Below are 17,505 nucleotides of genomic sequence, written 5' to 3' on the forward strand. Positions count from 1 at the left end.
AGGCTGCAGCCTCCGGAGGTCGCATATCTAGGCTGCATACGTCATCAAGACGGTCTTATTTCAGAATATTAACAATTATAAAGTTTACTATTATTCTTAGTTAATCGTAAGTTGTTGTAATATGCTCATGACTTGCAAATGTGATGCTCAGTTAACTTAAACCAGGCTTGATGCCCAAAAGCGATCTCCGCAGGCTGCAGCCTTCGGAGTGAGAAACAGCACTGCTAAACCATGACCACCGTGTACTTTACTTTTTTACTTTAAGTTATAAACTGCTTACCGAAGTGCTCTGCTCGTCGTCTCCAAAGAAAGAAGTAATTGACCCCTCAATCAGACGAAGTCTATCGGCAAATCCTTCTTTATACTGGCGGAGATTGGTGAAGTAGTTATCCTTAAAGTGCCTCGGGCACACAAAAATGACTTTACCCACAGATGTGAGTACATTTCTTACGCTCTCGTAACTTCTGCATCCTTGAGCTTGGACTACAATATCGCAGCGAGAAATATAAAATGGCGGATTGCTCGTAGTGTTGGGCTGGAAGTCGATGTCCTTATTTAGCAGTTCCGCTGCCAATACTGTGACGTAATTGTTAAAAAAACGTAATAGATAATAGAAAAATCAGAACCGGTTGGAAAATATGACCAAGACAGAATATAAAGATATCAACAAAGCACCTGAAGAGACTAATTTCAACTTTTATGTACTTATTAACGCTACAAATATACAACAAAATGCATTTAAGAGCCAAGAAAGTGGATTTAGCATGATATGTCTCCTTTAACATCCTGCTGTGTTAAGTTGAGAAAAGTGGCCAAGCTGTTTCTTTTTTACCCATAATATTTCAATAGGCTCATATATGAGGCCTGTGCTGAATCCGAACATCTGCTTGCATTCATATTATTCATATTGTGTGTGTGGTGGTGTTGTTTATTATACCCTCTTTTGTGTTTTCATTGTTGTTGGTTAGTTTTTTCCTCTTTCTTCTCTAAATAGAGCAGGTGAACCATTTTGCTGAGACGTTACAAATAAAAATACACACATGCATGTTCAAACAGATACACTGATAAGCTCATGTTTGCTTGCCAGAGTATTAATGGTCTCTGCTAATGTGTTAAGGACATGATGATGGTGTAACGTTGTTTTGTACTCATTGGCCACCTGCTAAACTCAGGCCTTACAGGAAACCACGAACCACAAAAGCCTAACTCTACCAACAAAGAACATGTGGTGTACACACACATACACACACACACGTGCGCGCGCACACACAGTAAAAGGCTGTTTAATTGATGCCACTAATTTAGATGACCGCTCAAGATTCATGAAAGTCCATGTCCACTAAAAATAGGAATTGTAAAATGTAAAATAGTTTGGTATTTTATGGTTGGATATTTTATATAATGCATACATTTAGGCTATTTGTTTATATATTTTTTTCTTGTATGTTTTTTCAGAAACCGAGGAATGAGGTGATTTCATTTTACATATGTGAGTTGTCTTCTCAGCATGTGGCAGCATACTGGCTACTAGAGGCCAGGAAATACAAACTCTTACCTGAGACCTCCGCCCTCTTCCTGCTTCAACAACAACACAAACTGCTGGTATGGACCCATACTTTTATTTTTAACCGTATGGCGATGTTGGTGTTGGTTTTTTTCAAATTTAATGGGTTAGATCTAAAAAATATAAAGCTGGAGCCTGTAGGTAGTGTTTTGGTGTTATGCACACAAACAGACATGCATTGATATCAGTGAAGAGAGCACCTACAGGCTTCTTGTTGACATGCTGGACCAAATGTAAATGAATTGCATTGATTACACACATACACAGACACACTCCACTCCAGCTTAAATTCATGTTGCATCATTGTTTTCTAATAGAAATGCTTGTGAGTCCTCTGGTTTCCTCTTTCAGTGGCTTTCAATATAAAAAATGAACCATGTACACAGACAGGTTTTTCGCTGCAGGTGGTATAGTGGCAAGAAAAAGTATGTGAACCCCTAGGAATAAACTGGTTTTCTACAGTGATTTGCCATAAAATGAGATCTGATCCTCATCTAGCTCACAACAATGGACAAACACAATGTGCATACCGTAAGCTGAAAACAAAAAAAATATTCTAATTGTTTGTGTCTTTTTTGAAAACACCCATTAAACATTTACAGTGCTGGAGGAAAATGCAAGTAAACCCTTGGATTTAATAGCTTGTTGAACCTCCAGTCCTTTGGAGACATTTACTTCAAGCAAACACTTTCTGTAGTTCTGAGTCAGACCCACACATTGCCTATTTCCCTTTACAAACCGGTTCAACTCAGAAATATTTGTAGGATGTCTGGTGTGAACCGCTCTTTTGAGGTCATTCCACATGTTAAGGGGTTTGACTAGGCCACTTCTAATGGCGCATTTTGTTTTTCTTAAGCCAGTCTGTGGTGGATTTACTTCAATTCTTAAAGGGGACATATCATGAAAATCAGACTTTTTACATGTTTAGGTGCTATAATTGGGTCCCCAGTGCTTGTACAAACCTAGAAAATGTGAAAAAGATCAACCCAGTAACTTAGTTTTATTAAGCCATTCACTGCAAGCATGTGGGAAAAATAGGTCATTGAAATTTGGCTCCCCTTGTGATGTTTGAAGGTAATAATACCACCCCTTAATCTGCACTATCCAACCACGCACTGCCATTTAGTGCAGAGATCAGCTCATTTGCATTTTAAAGGACACACCCAAAAACAACACATTTTTGTCACAACCACAAAGTGGCAATTATCTATATGGTATTTTAAGCTAAACCTTCACATAATCTGGGGACACCAAAGATTTATTTGACATTTTAAAAAAGTCTTGTGAAATGTCCCCTTTAAGGTCATCGTCCTGCTGCATCAACCAACTTCTACTGAGCTTCAACTGGCGAACAGCCACCCTGACATTATGCTGTAGGATATTTTGTTAAACTTGGGAATTCATTTTCCCCTCGATGATGGAAAGTGGTCCAGGCCCTGAGGCAGCAAAGCATGCCCAAATGGAAATTGCCAGCAGCCATATCACCCTGTTGCCCAAGACAGCTCGCCTACTGAAGCTAAGCAGGGCTGAGCCTGGTCAGTACTAGGATGTGAGACCACCTGGGAAAAAACAGGTTTCTGCTGGTAGTGGTGTTAGTGAGACCAGCAGGGGGTGCTCACCCTGTGGTCTGTGTGGGTCCTAACACCCCAGTGTAGTGATGGGGACACTATACTGTCAAAAAGCACCGTCCTTCGGATGAGACGTTAAACCGAGGTCCTGACTCTCTGTGGTCATTAAAAATCCCAGGATGTCCTTCGAAAAAGAGTAGGGGTGTGCCCCGGCATCATGGCCAAACTTGCCCGTTGGCCTACTAATCATCCCCCCAAACTAATTGGCTAAATCACTCTGTCTCCCTTCCACTAATAAGCTGGTGTGTGGTGGGTGTTCTGGCGCAATATGGCTGCCGTCGCATCATCCAGGTGGATGCTGCACATTGGTGGTGGTTGAGGAGATTCCCCCGTTCATATGTAAAGCGCTTTGAGTACTGAGAAAAGCGCTATATAAATGTAATGAATTATTAATTAAATCATGATATTCCCTCCACCATACTTTACTATTGGATGTTGGTAAGCTGTGCCCTTTTTACGCCATAGTTTTTTTCCCAATTCAACTTTTGTTTCATCATCAGTCCAAAAAATATTTCCCCAGTAGCACTGGGGTTTGCCAAGGTGCTCTTTTGAAAACTTCAGTTCAGGCTCACAGCAATGTTTTTTCAGGAGAGCAGCGGCTTCCTCCATGGTGTTCTACCATAGAGACTGTGCCTGTTCAAAGACTTACGTATGGTAGACTCATGAATAAAGATGTGTGCCCGTTTCAATGATGCCTTCAAGCCTTATCTGTTACTCGTGGGTTCTTCTTTACTTCATTGAGTATTCTGCGTTGTGCCTTAAGAGTAATCTCGTCTGTGTGCCCACTTCTAGGAAAGGTAGCTACAGTATTAAAGGGGACATACTGTATGATGAAAATCTGAGTTTTCCATGTTTAAGTGGTACATGGTAATGGTAAATGAAAAAAATTGGTAATTTAAATTAGGCTCCCCTTGTGATGTCAGAAGGGGATCTTATTATAATAATACCGCCCCTTAATCTGCAACTATCCAATCACGGCACTGCCATTTAGTGCAGAGATGAACTCATTTGCATTTAAAGGCAGGACAGGCAGGAATTATCTAAAAAAACTTTTTTACAAATTTGTTTAAACTGTCTTTATATACCAATACAAAAGTAAAATGTAAGTACTCTGAAAAAGAGAGTATAAAAATCGAGTGTCTGTAGACCTCTCACCACTGTTTTAAACACAGCTAATTTTTTCATTCACTCCACCCCCTCCCTTCTGGGTTTCTTCTAAAGCCACGCCCCCAAAACACATGAACACGCGACGCTGATCGGCTCTGCTGGGAGAAGCATTTACCAGACGAGCGGAGAGGAAGGAGCGCGATGCATGTAGTAACATCATGTCACAATCACATGTAATAATACACCTAACTTTATCACTATGAATATAAACAAATAGGATGGCTTTTAGTACTCACTATTAAGAGGAAAAGCCACGCGATTTTTACTCTCGTTTGATTTCTTCGTTTATTCCTTTTTTGCATCGTTTGCCTTCGCTGACTGGATATGCAGGTACTGTGAGTTCTGAATGCTCTTTCTCTGCCATTCTTTTGCTCTTCCTAGAGTGCCTCGTGCACGTTCAAATCAATCGGGTGTGCGTATGTGTGGGCAGATCCCATAGCAACAGGGGTGGTGCCATGGTCGCGAGAGAGAGAGTGATAGTCGCGCAAGCCAATAATTTGTTTCGTCCCGAATGGAAATAATGAGCTGTGTTTAAAACAGTGGTCAGAGGTCTACAGACACCCGAGTTTTATACTCTCTTTTTCAGAGTACTTACATTTTAATTAGGTATTTGTATATAAAGACAGTTTAAACAAATTTGTAAAAAAGTTTTTTAGATAATTCCTGCCTATCCTGCCTTTAAAAGTACACATCCATAACTGCTCACACCTACAAAGAGGCAATTTTAACATAAATAAATTGCCTATATGGTATTTATAACCAAAAAGTGACATACGTACTCGGGGAACATCAAAGATTTATTTGACATATTTAAAAAGTCTTGTGAAATGTCTCCTTAAAAAGGCTAAACTGTCTCTATTTATAGACGATTTGTCTTTACTGTAGATTGATGGATGTAATCTGATGGATGACATTTTGAGAGGTTTTGTATTCCTTTTCATCCTCATGGAGTGCAACAACTCTTGATCAGATATCTTTAGAGAGGAATGGTTTATAAGAGCTGATGTTTCTTAACTTTTCCCTGCCAGTGTTTATAAAAAAAGTTGCCAGTCATCGCCAGCATTTTTTATGATTTTCTCAAAAGTTTAATGCCTTCCAGAAAATTTTCATTTTAAATATATAAACATACAATATATATAAAAAATAGAACAGATCATCTGCTTTCAAAAAAAATCCTACCTTCATTTTGGAGCGTCGAGAGTTGAAACAGATTCAACTTTGGTTGAAAAGCTCCGCTGGTCAATGTCAGTTCTCACACGGTCGTCCAATCACAGTGGAGGAGGGGCGGGACATAATATCACAACAACTAACCGGCTCACAGCTCAAGTATCACAGCTACCAAAGCGCTCGGCTGACGAAAGCTGGAGCTCAGCTGAAAAAACAGCTGGCAATCGGTGTCTTCCAGGCGTTTTCAGACGCATTTAAACGTTTTGGTGTGCACAACCCCTTACGGTTCAATATTTGACTAACAGAACAGCTGCGTCTGTGGTTGCCTAGCAATATAAAATCGTTTAAAATGCGTTTGGTGTGATTGGCCCCTAATGGATGTTTTTAAAAAAGACACAAGGAACTAGAATTATTTGTGTGTTGTCAGCTTATGGACATTGTGTTGGTCTATTGTTGTGAACTAGATGAGGATCAGATCACATTTTGTGGCAAATCACCAGAAATCCAGTTTATTTCTAAGGGTTCACATACCTTTCCATTCCACTGTATATTCAGGTAGTGTACTTTTATATGCTTTTTCACTAACATTATCTATGACAGCCTCTTTCTTTTTCTCTTTTTGGTTCTCCCATGATCTCAGCATGATTTTGGTTGCTCTGGGTGCATAGATTTGCAGACCTTCTCACCTGTTAGTTGCTAGGAAACAGCATTTTTATAAAAGCCACCCATTAGCATGTCATTTATCCTTTTTTGGTGTGTCACATTTTTTATTGCTTAGTAACTGGAAACTAGAATATAGGGGTGGTGTATCTGATTTTGAAGAGAGACAGAGAAATAGACAGCAAGTCCTTAGAATCTTAGTCCAATGTTTGGCAACAATGTATTGTGCTATCAGTCATGTGTGATACTATAAGTGCAGAATGACATTGTATAATATTGTGTGTGTTTGTGTGAGGTAACAAAATGAACAGTAAGATGTGTATAAGTTTAACACGTACAGTACAGCATTATACACCTGCTATGACATTTTGGCTCATACATGAATCACTGAGTACTTCACATTACAAACATTAGAAATATATATTTGCTTGCTCATGAATATTAATTAGATGATGTTACATTCCCCCATTGTTGCTAACCAATTTGCTTGATGGCCGTGTGTTCTGCAACACAACAGTCTTAGAGTTAATGTTGTTTATGTGTCTAGCAACTTTCTTTATTTTTATGCATGCACGTCTATTAAACAAGACTCCAGACCTGTTCATATAAAGGCTAATTAAATTGCATCACCATGCTGACCACATTACAAGCCTTCCACAGACCTTTAACGTAATTATCCTTCGTATTAACACTCACAAAGCGCCGGTCTGGCCAGACTATATCCTGTCCTTGTCCGCCTTTTCCCCTTTTTACATTCTTTAGATGGAGGCCTGTAATACCAGGTAAAAGTTGCTCTTTGTTAACATTCTTATTCATCCTAATGGCAGTTGCTTGGATGGCACCGGAGCCCCAAAAGTACACCCAAAGTATCAATTAAAAAGAGCTTAATGTTGATGTTGACATTCACAGACTTTTGCTTTTATTACAGGAAGTTGCTTATTTAGACCCAATGAGGGTCGAAAGTCATAAAACCGCTAATTTTTTGTGGTACTTTACTCTCGTGTAATTACAAAAACATAGTTCTGTTAAAAAAATCTCAATTTTAATATTCTCCTATTTATTTAGCAATTTTTATGTTTTTCAGGTTGGTTTGTAGTTTTCTGTAATTTTCAGGTATAGAAGCTAAATAACGTAATTACATTTTAGATAATTGTAATATAATATTTACTGTATAATACAAAAATAGATTAACCCTTAATAAAGTTAATTCTTGAAGTTAGTTAGTCAAGAAAAGTCAATTATTTTTTATTTGTTATATTTTTTATTAACCTTAGAAACAGAAAGCATCATGTACTGTCCCTTTAAGAGTGCACAGATCCAATATACAGTTACACCCACTTTTTTTTCTCAACTTCTTTTACCACTTAGTAGGTAGCGTGACAGAAAATGTTGACCAGGATAATCACAACATTTTTAGGTAATTTTTAGGGATGCACCGATACTGGTATCGGCCTCGATACCACATTTTCTAAAGTACTCGTTAAAAGTCCCCCAATACCTGGAATCGATACCACGGTCTGAGAAATGTCTATGTTTGAGCAGCGTGTAAGGGGTTAATGCCTCGTATAGTCCAAAGAGGCAGAGTTTACAACAAACTGGAAGACTAGTCCTTTGTTTTTTTGTTATTATATGACTAAAGCTGTTACCTGTCAATTTAAATCATGTTTTTTTATTAAGTACTTGGCATCGGTATCGGCAAGTACTGAAATGCAAGGACTCATACTCGTACTTGTATTCCAAAAAAGGGGTATCGGTGCATCCCTAATAATTACAGTGCATTGAAAATGCGCTGTACTGTTCTTACTGGGCTTTTTATTATTATTATTACAGTGCATTGAAAATGCGCTGTACTGTTCTTACTGGGCTTTTTATTACAGTGCATTGAAAATGCGCTGTACTGTTCTTACTGGGCTTTTTATTACAGTGCATTGAAAATGCGCTGTACTGTTCTTACTGGGCTTTTTATTATTATTATTATTATTATTATTCTTCCAACCAAATTTCGGCAATTAATACGGCTCGAACCGCTTAACTTAGAAACTTCATTCAAACTCTCAAACGTGCGGACTATTCGGGAATAGTGGGCTATGACTTTTATAAGCGATCGGGGGTACGGTCTTCGCCCCAGGGGCGAAAAAGCAGCCGAAAAATCCCATTGACTTAACATGGAGACAAACTTTGACGAGTCGTAGCTCAGACCTAGAATTTCACAGAAACTTGTGACTTGCCACATTTGAAGAGGCTGGCAGGCTCTGTAAGAACATACCTCACAATGGGGTGAAAGTTGTACCCCTGGGGTGTAAGAGGTCCCCAAATTTCCCCATAGACTTATAATGGGGCAGGAATCATGCCCATATAAGGAACTAAAAACGTCCCGAATGGGATATCTTTGCAGCGCAGTGTCATAGAGACATGGGGGTGGGCTCATTTTACTCAGGCATCCAATCAGTCCCTTAGGATCCTTATTGAGCTATCAAGCCACGCCCCTAGCAACCATTTTGGGCACCCTAGCAACATCTCCCATAGACTGCCATTATAAAATGCCCAGATGGATATCTTTGCAGCACAGTGTCACAGAGACATGGGGGTGGGCTCATTTTACTCAGGCATCCAATCAGTCTCTCACCATCCTTATTGAGGTATTAAGCCACGCCCCTAGCAACCAAATATGAGCAGCCTAGCAACATAATAAACAAAGCCTTATATCTCTGGATCCGGACATCATAGAGACATGGGGGTCGGGTCTTTGGGTCATATTAGCTTCATGCTAGCTTCATGCTAAGTCATGCTAGCTTCATGCTAGTTTCATGCTAGCTTTATGCTAATTTTATAATAAATCTTGCTAACTTAATGTTAAATCATGCTAGCTTCATGTTAAATCTTGTTAGCTTCATGCTAAATCATGCTAGCTTCATGCTAATCATGCTAGCATCATCTTAATCATGCTAGCATCATGCTAATAATGCTAGGATCATGCTAATTTCATGCTAAATTCATGCTAACTTCATGGTAATCATGTTAGCATCATGCTAGCTTCATGCAAATTATGCTAGCTTCATGCTAATCATACTAACATCATGTTAGCTTTATGCTAATCATGATAACATCATGCTAGCTTCATGCTAATCATACTAGCATCGTGCTAGCTTCATGCTAATCATGCTAGCATCGTGCTAGCTTCATGCTAATCATGCTAACATCGTGCTAGCTTCATGCTAATCATGCTAGCATCGTGCTAGCTTCATGCTAATCATGCTAGCATCGTGCTAGCTTCATGCTAATCATGCTAACATCATGCTAGCTTCATGCTAATCATGCTAACATCATGCTAACTTCATGCTAATCATGTTAGCATCATGCTAGCTTCATGCTAATCATGATAGCATCATGCTAGCTTCATGTTAATCATGCTAGCTTCATGCTAACTTCATGTTAATCATGCTAGCATCATGCTAGCTTCATGCTAATCATGCTAGCATCATGCTAGCTTCATGCTAGCTTCATGCTAATCATGCTAGCTTCATGCTAACTTCATGTTAATCATGCTAACATCGTGCTAGCTTCATGCTAATCATGCTAGCATCGTGCTAGCTTCATGCTAATCATGCTAGCATCGTGCTAGCTTCATGCTAATCATGCTAACATCATGCTAGCTTCATGCTAATCATGCTAACATCATGCTAACTTCATGCTAATCATGTTAGCATCATGCTAGCTTCATGCTAATCATGATAGCATCATGCTAGCTTCATGCTAATCATGCTAGCTTCATGCTAACTTCATGTTAATCATGCTAGCATCATGCTAGCTTCATGCTAATCATGCTAGCATCATGCTAGCTTCATGCTAGCTTCATGTTAATCATGCTAGCATCATGCTAACGTCATGCTAATCATGCTAGCTTCATGCTAGCTTCATGGTAATCATGCTAGCATCATGCTAGCTTCATGCTAATCATGCTAGCATCATGCTAGCTTCATGCTAGCTTCATGGTAATCATGCTAGCATCATGTTAGCTTCATGCTAATCATGCTAGCTTCGTGTTTATCATGATAACATTATACTAGCTTCATGCTAATCATGCTAGCATCGTGCTAGCTTCATGCTAATCATGCTAGCAACATGCTAGCTTCATGGTAATCATGCTAGCATCGTGCTAGCTTCATGCTAATCATGCTAGCTTCATGCTAATCATGCTAGCATCGTGCTAGCTTCATGCTAATCATGCTAGCATCGTGCTTGCTTCATGCTAATCATGCTAGCATCGTGCTAGCTTCATGCTAATCATGCTAGCATCGTGCTAGCTTCATGCTAATCATGCTAGCATCGTGCTAGCTTCATGCTAATCATGCTAGCATCGTGCTAGCTTCATGCTAGCATCATGCTAATCATGCTAGCATTATGCTAATCATGTTAGCATCATGCTAGCTTCATGCTAATCATGCTAACATCATGCTAACTTCATGCTAATCATGCTAGCATCATGCTAACTTCATGCTAATCATGCTAAAATCATGCTAGCTTCATGCTAATCATGCTAACATCATGCTAGCTTCATGCTAATCATGCTAGCTTCATGCTAATCATGCTAGCATCATGCTAACGTTATGCTGAATCATGCTAATCATGCTAGCATCATATTTCATCATGATAACTTTTTTAAATCATGCTAGCTTCACACTAAAACATGTCAACAGCCAGGTAAACTACTAGACTAAATTTCTTTTACATTTCTATCAATCAGCTTTTTGCATTTTCATGCACTGGTAATTCCTTGGGAATTGCATATCTAGTTATTATTATTATTATTATTATTCTTCCAACCAAATTTCGGCAATTAATACGGCTCGAACCGCTTAACTTAGAAACTTCATTCAAACTCTCAAACGTGCGGACTATTCGGGAATAGTGGGCTATGACTTTTATAAGCGATCGGGGGTACGGTCTTCGCCCCAGGGGCGAAAAAGCAGCCGAAAAATCCCATTGACTTAACATGGAGACAAACTTTGACGAGTCGTAGCTCAGACCTAGAATTTCACAGAAACTTGTGACTTGCCACATTTGAAGAGGCTGGCAGGCTCTGTAAGAACATACCTCACAATGGGGTGTAAGTTGTACCCCTGGGGTGTAAGAGGCCCCCAAATTTCCCCATAGACTTATAATGGGGCAGGAATCATGCCCATATAAGGAAATAAAAACGTCCCAGATGGGATATCTTTGCAGCGCAGTGTCGTAGAGACATGGGGGTGGGCTCATTTTACTCAGGCATCCAATCAGTCCCTTAGGATCCTTATTGAGCTATCAAGCCACGCCCCTAGCAACCATTTTGGGCACCCTAGCAACATCTCCCATAGACTGCCATTATAAAATGCCCAGATGGATATCTTTGCAGCACAGTGTCACAGAGACATGGGGGTGGGCTCATTTTACTCAGGCATCCAATCAGTCTCTCACCATCCTTATTGAGGTATTAAGCCACGCCCCTAGCAACCAAATATGAGCAGCCTAGCAACATAATAAACAAAGCCTTATATCTCTGGATCCGGACATCATAGAGACATGGGGGTTGGGTCTTTGGGTCATATTAGCTTCATGCTTGCTTCATGCTAAGTCATGCTAGCTTCGTGCTAGTTTCATGCTAGCTTTATGCTAATTTTATAATAAATCTTGCTAACTTAATGTTAAATCATGCTAGCTTCATGCTAAATCTTGTTAGCTTCATGCTAAATCATGCTAGCTTCATGCTAGTCATGCTAGCATCATCTTAATCATGCTAGCATCATGCTAATAATGCTAGGATCATGCTAATTTCATGCTAAATTCATGCTAACTTCATGGTAATCATGCTAGCATCATGCTAGCTTCATGCAAATTATGCTAGCTTCATGCTAATCATACTAACATCATGTTAGCTTTATGCTAATCATGATAACATCGTGCTAGCTTCATGCTAATCATACTAACATCGTGTTAGCTTCATGCTAATCATGATAACATCGTGCTAGCTTCATGCTAATCATACTAGCATCGTGCTAGCTTCATGCTAATAATGCTAGCATCGTGCTAGCTTCATGCTAATCATGCTAACATCGTGCTAGCTTCATGCTAATCATGCCAACATCGTGCTAGCTTCATGCTAATCATGCTAGCATCGTGCTAGCTTCATGCTAATCATGCTAGCATCGTGCTAGCTTCATGCTAATCATGCTAGCATCGTGCTAGCTTCATGCTAATCATGCTAGCATCGTGCTAGCTTCATGTTAATCATGCTAGCATCGTGCTAGCTTCATGCTAGTCATGCTAACATCGTGCTAGCTTCATGCTAGTCATGCTAGCATCATGCTAGCTTCATGCTAGTCATGCTAGCATCATGCTAGCTTCATGCTAATCATGCTAGCATCATGCTAGCTTCATGCTAGTCATGCTAGCTTCATGCTAGCTTCATGCTAATCATGCTAGCATCATGCTAACGTCATGCTAGCATCATGCTAGCATCATGCTAGCTTAATGCTAGTCATGCTAGCTTCGTGCTAGCTTCATGGTAATCATGCTAGCGTCGTGTTATCTTCATGCTAATCATGCTAGCTTCGTGTTTATCATGATAACATTGTGCTAGCTTCATGCTAATCATGCTAGCATCGTGCTAGCTTCATGCTAATCATGCTAGCAACGTTCTAACTTCATGTTAATCATGCTAGCATCGTGCTAGCTTCATGCTAATCATGCTAGCATTGTGCTAGCTTCATGCTAATCATGCTAGCATCCTGCTAGCTTCATGCTAATCATGCTAGCATCCTGCTAGCTTCATGCTAGCATCGTGCTAGCTTCATGCTAGCATCATGCTAATCATGCTAGCAGCATGATAATCATGTTAGCATCATGCTAGCTTCATGCTAATCATGCTAACATCATGCTAGCTTCATGCTAATCATGCTAGCATCATGCTAGCTTCATGCTAATCATGCTAACATCATGTTAGCTTCATGCTAATCATGCTAGCATCATGCTAGCTTCATGCTAATCATGCTATCATCATGCTAGCTTCATGCTAATCATGCTAGCTTTATGCTAGCTTCATGCTAATCATGCTAGCATCATGCTAGCTTCATGCTAGTCATGCTAGCTTCATGCTAGCTTCATGCTAATCATGCTAGCATCATGCTAACGTCATGCTGAATCATGCTAATCATGCTAGCATCATATTTCATCATGATAACTTTTTTAAATCATGCTAGCTTCACACTAAAACATGTCAACAGCCAGGTAAACTACTAGACTAAATTTCTTTTACATTTCTGGCAATCAACTTTTTGCATTTTCATGCACTGGTAATTCCTTGGGAATTGCATATCTAGTTATTATTATTATTATTATTATTCTTCCAACCAAATTTCCGCAATTAATACGGCTCGAACCGTTTAACTTAGAAACTTCATTCAAACTCTCAAACGTGCGGACTATTCGGGAATAGTGTGCTATGACTTTTATAAGCGATCGGGGGTACGGTCTTCGCCCCAGGGGCGAAAAAGCAGCCGAAAAATCCCATAGACTTAACATTGCGACAAACTTTGACGAGTCGTAGCTCAGACCTAGGATTTCACAGAAACTTGTGACTTGCCACATTTGAAGAGGCTGGCAGGCTCTGTAAGAACATACCTCACAATGGGGTGTAAGCTGTACCCCTGGGGTGTAAGAGGTCCCCAAATTTCCCCATAGACTTATAATGGGGCAGGAATCATGCCCATATAAGGAACTAAAAACGTCCCGGATGGGATATCTTTGCAGCGCAGTGTCATAGAGACATGGGGATGGGCTCATTTTACTCAGGCATCCAATCAGTCCCTTAGGATCCTTATTGAGCTATCAAGCCACGCCCCTAGCAACCATTTTGGGCACCCTAGCAACATCTCCCATAGACTGCCATTATAAAATGCCCAGATGGATATCTTTGCAGCACAGTGTCACAGAGACATGGGGGTGGGCTCATTTTACTCAGGCATCCAATCAGTCTCTCACCATCCTTATTGAGGTATTAAGCCACGCCCCTAGCAACCAAATATGAGCAGCCTAGCAACATAATAAACAAAGCCTTATATCTCTGGATCCGGACATCATAGAGACATGGGGGTTGGGTCTTTGGGTCATATTAGCTTCATGCTTGCTTCATGCTAAGTCATGCTAGCTTCGTGCTAGTTTCATGCTAGCTTTATGCTAATTTTATAATAAATCTTGCTAACTTAATGTTAAATCATGCTAGCTTCATGTTAAATCTTGTTAGCTTCATGCTAAATCATGCTAGCTTCATGCTAATCATGCTAGCATCATCTTAATCATGCTAGCATCATGCTAATAATGCTAGGATCATGCTAATTTCATGCTAAATTCATGCTAACTTCATGGTAATCATGCTAGCATCATGCTAGCTTCATGCAAATTATGCTAGCTTCATGCTAATCATACTAACATCATGTTAGCTTTATGCTAATCATGATAACATCGTGCTAGCTTCATGCTAATCATACTAACATCGTGTTAGCTTCATGCTAATCATGCTAGCATCGTGCTAGCTTCATGCTAATCATGCTAGCATTGTGCTAGCTTCATGCTAATCATGCTAGCATCGTGCTAGCTTCATGCTAATCATGCTAACATCGTGCTAGCTTCATGCTAATCATGCTAACATCGTGCTAGCTTCATGCTAATCATGGTAACATCGTGCTAGCTTCATGCTAATCATGCTAGCATCGTGCTAGCTTCATGCTAATCATGCTAGCATCGTGCTAGCTTCATGCTAATCATGCTAGCATCGTGCTAGCTTCATGCTAGTCATGCTAGCATCGTGCTAGCTTCATGCTAATCATGCTAGCTTCATGCTAGCTTCATGCTAGTCATGCTAGCTTCATGCTAGCTTCATGCTAATCATGCTAACATCATGCTAACGTCATGCTAATCATGCTAGCATCATGCTAACGTCATGCTAATCATGCTAGCATCATGCGAACGTCATGCTAGCATCATGCTAGCTTCATGCTAGTCATGCTAGCTTCATGCTAGCTTCATGCTAGCTTCATGGTAATCATGCTAACATCGTGTTAGCTTCATGTTAATCGTGCTAGCTTCGTGTTTATCATGATAACATCGTGCTAGCTTCATGCTAATCATGCTAGCATCGTGCTAGCTTCATGCTAATCATGCTAGCAACGTGCTAGCTTCATGCTATTCATGCTAGCATCGTGCTAGCTTCATGCTAATCATGCTAGCATCGTGCTAGCTTCATGCTAATCATGCTAGCATCGTGCTAGCTTCATGCTAATCATGCTAACATCGTGCTAGCTTCATGCTAATCAGGCTAACATCGTGCTAGCTTCATGCTAATCAGGCTAGCATCTTGCTAGCTTCATGCTAGCATTGTGCTAGCTTCATGCTAGCATCATGCTAATCATGCTAGCATCATGCTAATCATGCTAGCATCATGCTAATCATGCTAGCATCATGCTAATCATGCTAGCATCATGCTAATCATGCTAGCATCATGCTAGCTTCATGCTAATCATGCTAGCATCATGCTAGCTTCATGCTAATCATGCTAGCATCATGCTAGCTTCATGCTAGCATCATGCTAGCTTCATGTTAATCATGCTAGCATCATGCTAGCTTCATGCTAATCATGCTAACATCATGTTAGCTTCATGCTAATCATGCTAGCTTCATGCTAGCTTCATGCTAATCATGCTAGCATCATGCTAGCTTCATGCTAATCATGCTAGCATCATGCTAGCTTCATGCTAATCATGCTAACATCATGTTAGCTTCATGCTAATCATGCTAGCATCATGCTAGCTTCATGCTAGTCATGTTAGCATCATGCTAGCTTCATGCTAGTCATGCTAGCTTCATGCTAGCTTCATGCTAGTCATGCTAGCATCATGCTAACGTCATGCTGAATCATGCTAATCATGCTAGCATCATATTTCATCATGATAACTTTTTTAAATCATGCTAGCTTCACACTAAAACATGTCAACAGCCAGGTAAACTACTAGACTAAATTTCTTTTACATTTCTGGCAATCAACTTTTTGCATTTTCATGCACTGGTAATTCCTTGGGAATTGCATATCTAGTTATTATTATTATTATTATTCTTCCAACCAAATTTCCGCAATTAATACGGCTCGAACCGTTTAACTTAGAAACTTCATTCAAACTCTCAAACGTGCGGACTATTCGGGAATAGTGTGCTATGACTTTTATAAGCAATCGGGGGTACGGTCTACGCCCCAGGGGCGAAAAAGCAGCCGAAAAATCCCATAGACTTAACATTGCGACAAACTTTGACGAGTCGTAGCTCAGACCTAGGATTTCACAGAAACTTGTGACTTGCCACATTTGAAGAGGCTGGCAGGCTCTGTAAGAACATACCTCACAATGGGGTGTAAGTTGTACCTCTGGGGTGTAAGAGGTCCCCAAATTTCCCCATAGACTTATAATGGGGCAGGAATCATGCCCATATAAGGAACTAAAAACGTCCTGGATGGGATATCTTTGCAGCGCAGTGTCATAGAGACATGGGGGTGGGCTCATTTTACTCAGGCATCCAATCAGTCCCTTAGGATCCTTATTGAGCTATCAAGCCACGCCCCTAGCAACCATTTTGGGCACCCTAGCAACATCTCCCATAGACTGCCATTATAAAATGCCCAGATGGATATCTTTGCAGCACAGTGTCACAGAGACATGGGGGTGGGCTCATTTTACTCAGGCATCCAATCAGTCTCTCACCATCCTTATTTGAGGTATTAAGCCACGCCCCTAGCAACCAAATATGAGCAGCCTAGCAACATAATAAACAAAGCCTTATATCTCTGGATCCAGACATCATAGAGACATGGGGGTTGGGTCTTTGGGTCATATTAGCTTCATGCTAGCTTCATGCTAAGTCATACTAGCTTCGTGCTAGTTTCATGCTAGCTTTATGCTAATTTCATAATAAATCTTGCTAACTTAATGCTAAATCATGCTAGCTTCATATTAAATCTTGTTAGCTTCATGCTAAATCATGCTAGCTTCATGCTAATCATGCTAGCATCATCTTAATTATGCTAGCATTATGCTAATAATGCTAGGATCATGCTAATTTCATGCTAAATTCATGCTAACTTCATGCTAATCATACTAACATCATGCTAGCTTCATGCTAATCATGCTAACATCATGTTAGCTTAATGCTAATCATGCTAGCATCATGCTAGCTTCATGCTAATCATGCTAGCATTATGCTAGCTTCATGCTAATCATGCTAGCATCATGCTAGCTTCAT

The 17,505-nt window shown here is 40.1% G+C and overlaps 1 protein-coding gene across 4 annotated transcripts in view; it reads left to right on the forward strand.

Moving 5' to 3' along the window:
- Positions 1 to 17,505, forward strand: part of rimbp2b (RIMS binding protein 2b) — a 152,726-nt gene that overhangs the window by 25,610 nt on the left and 109,611 nt on the right. For 3 of the 4 annotated variants that reach the window (XM_065247336.2, XM_065247346.2, XM_065247337.2), the window contains exon 1: positions 1,460 to 1,602. The exons of the other annotated variant lie outside the window; for it this stretch is intronic. The gene's annotated coding sequence lies outside the window, so the exon portion shown is untranslated. Of the gene's footprint in view, positions 1 to 1,459; positions 1,603 to 17,505 lie in introns of those variants that run through there. 4 annotated transcript variants of the gene reach the window in all.

This window comes from Paramisgurnus dabryanus, chromosome 11 (genome assembly GCF_030506205.2).
Source record: "Paramisgurnus dabryanus chromosome 11, PD_genome_1.1, whole genome shotgun sequence".
NCBI lineage: Eukaryota > Metazoa > Chordata > Actinopteri > Cypriniformes > Cobitidae > Paramisgurnus > Paramisgurnus dabryanus.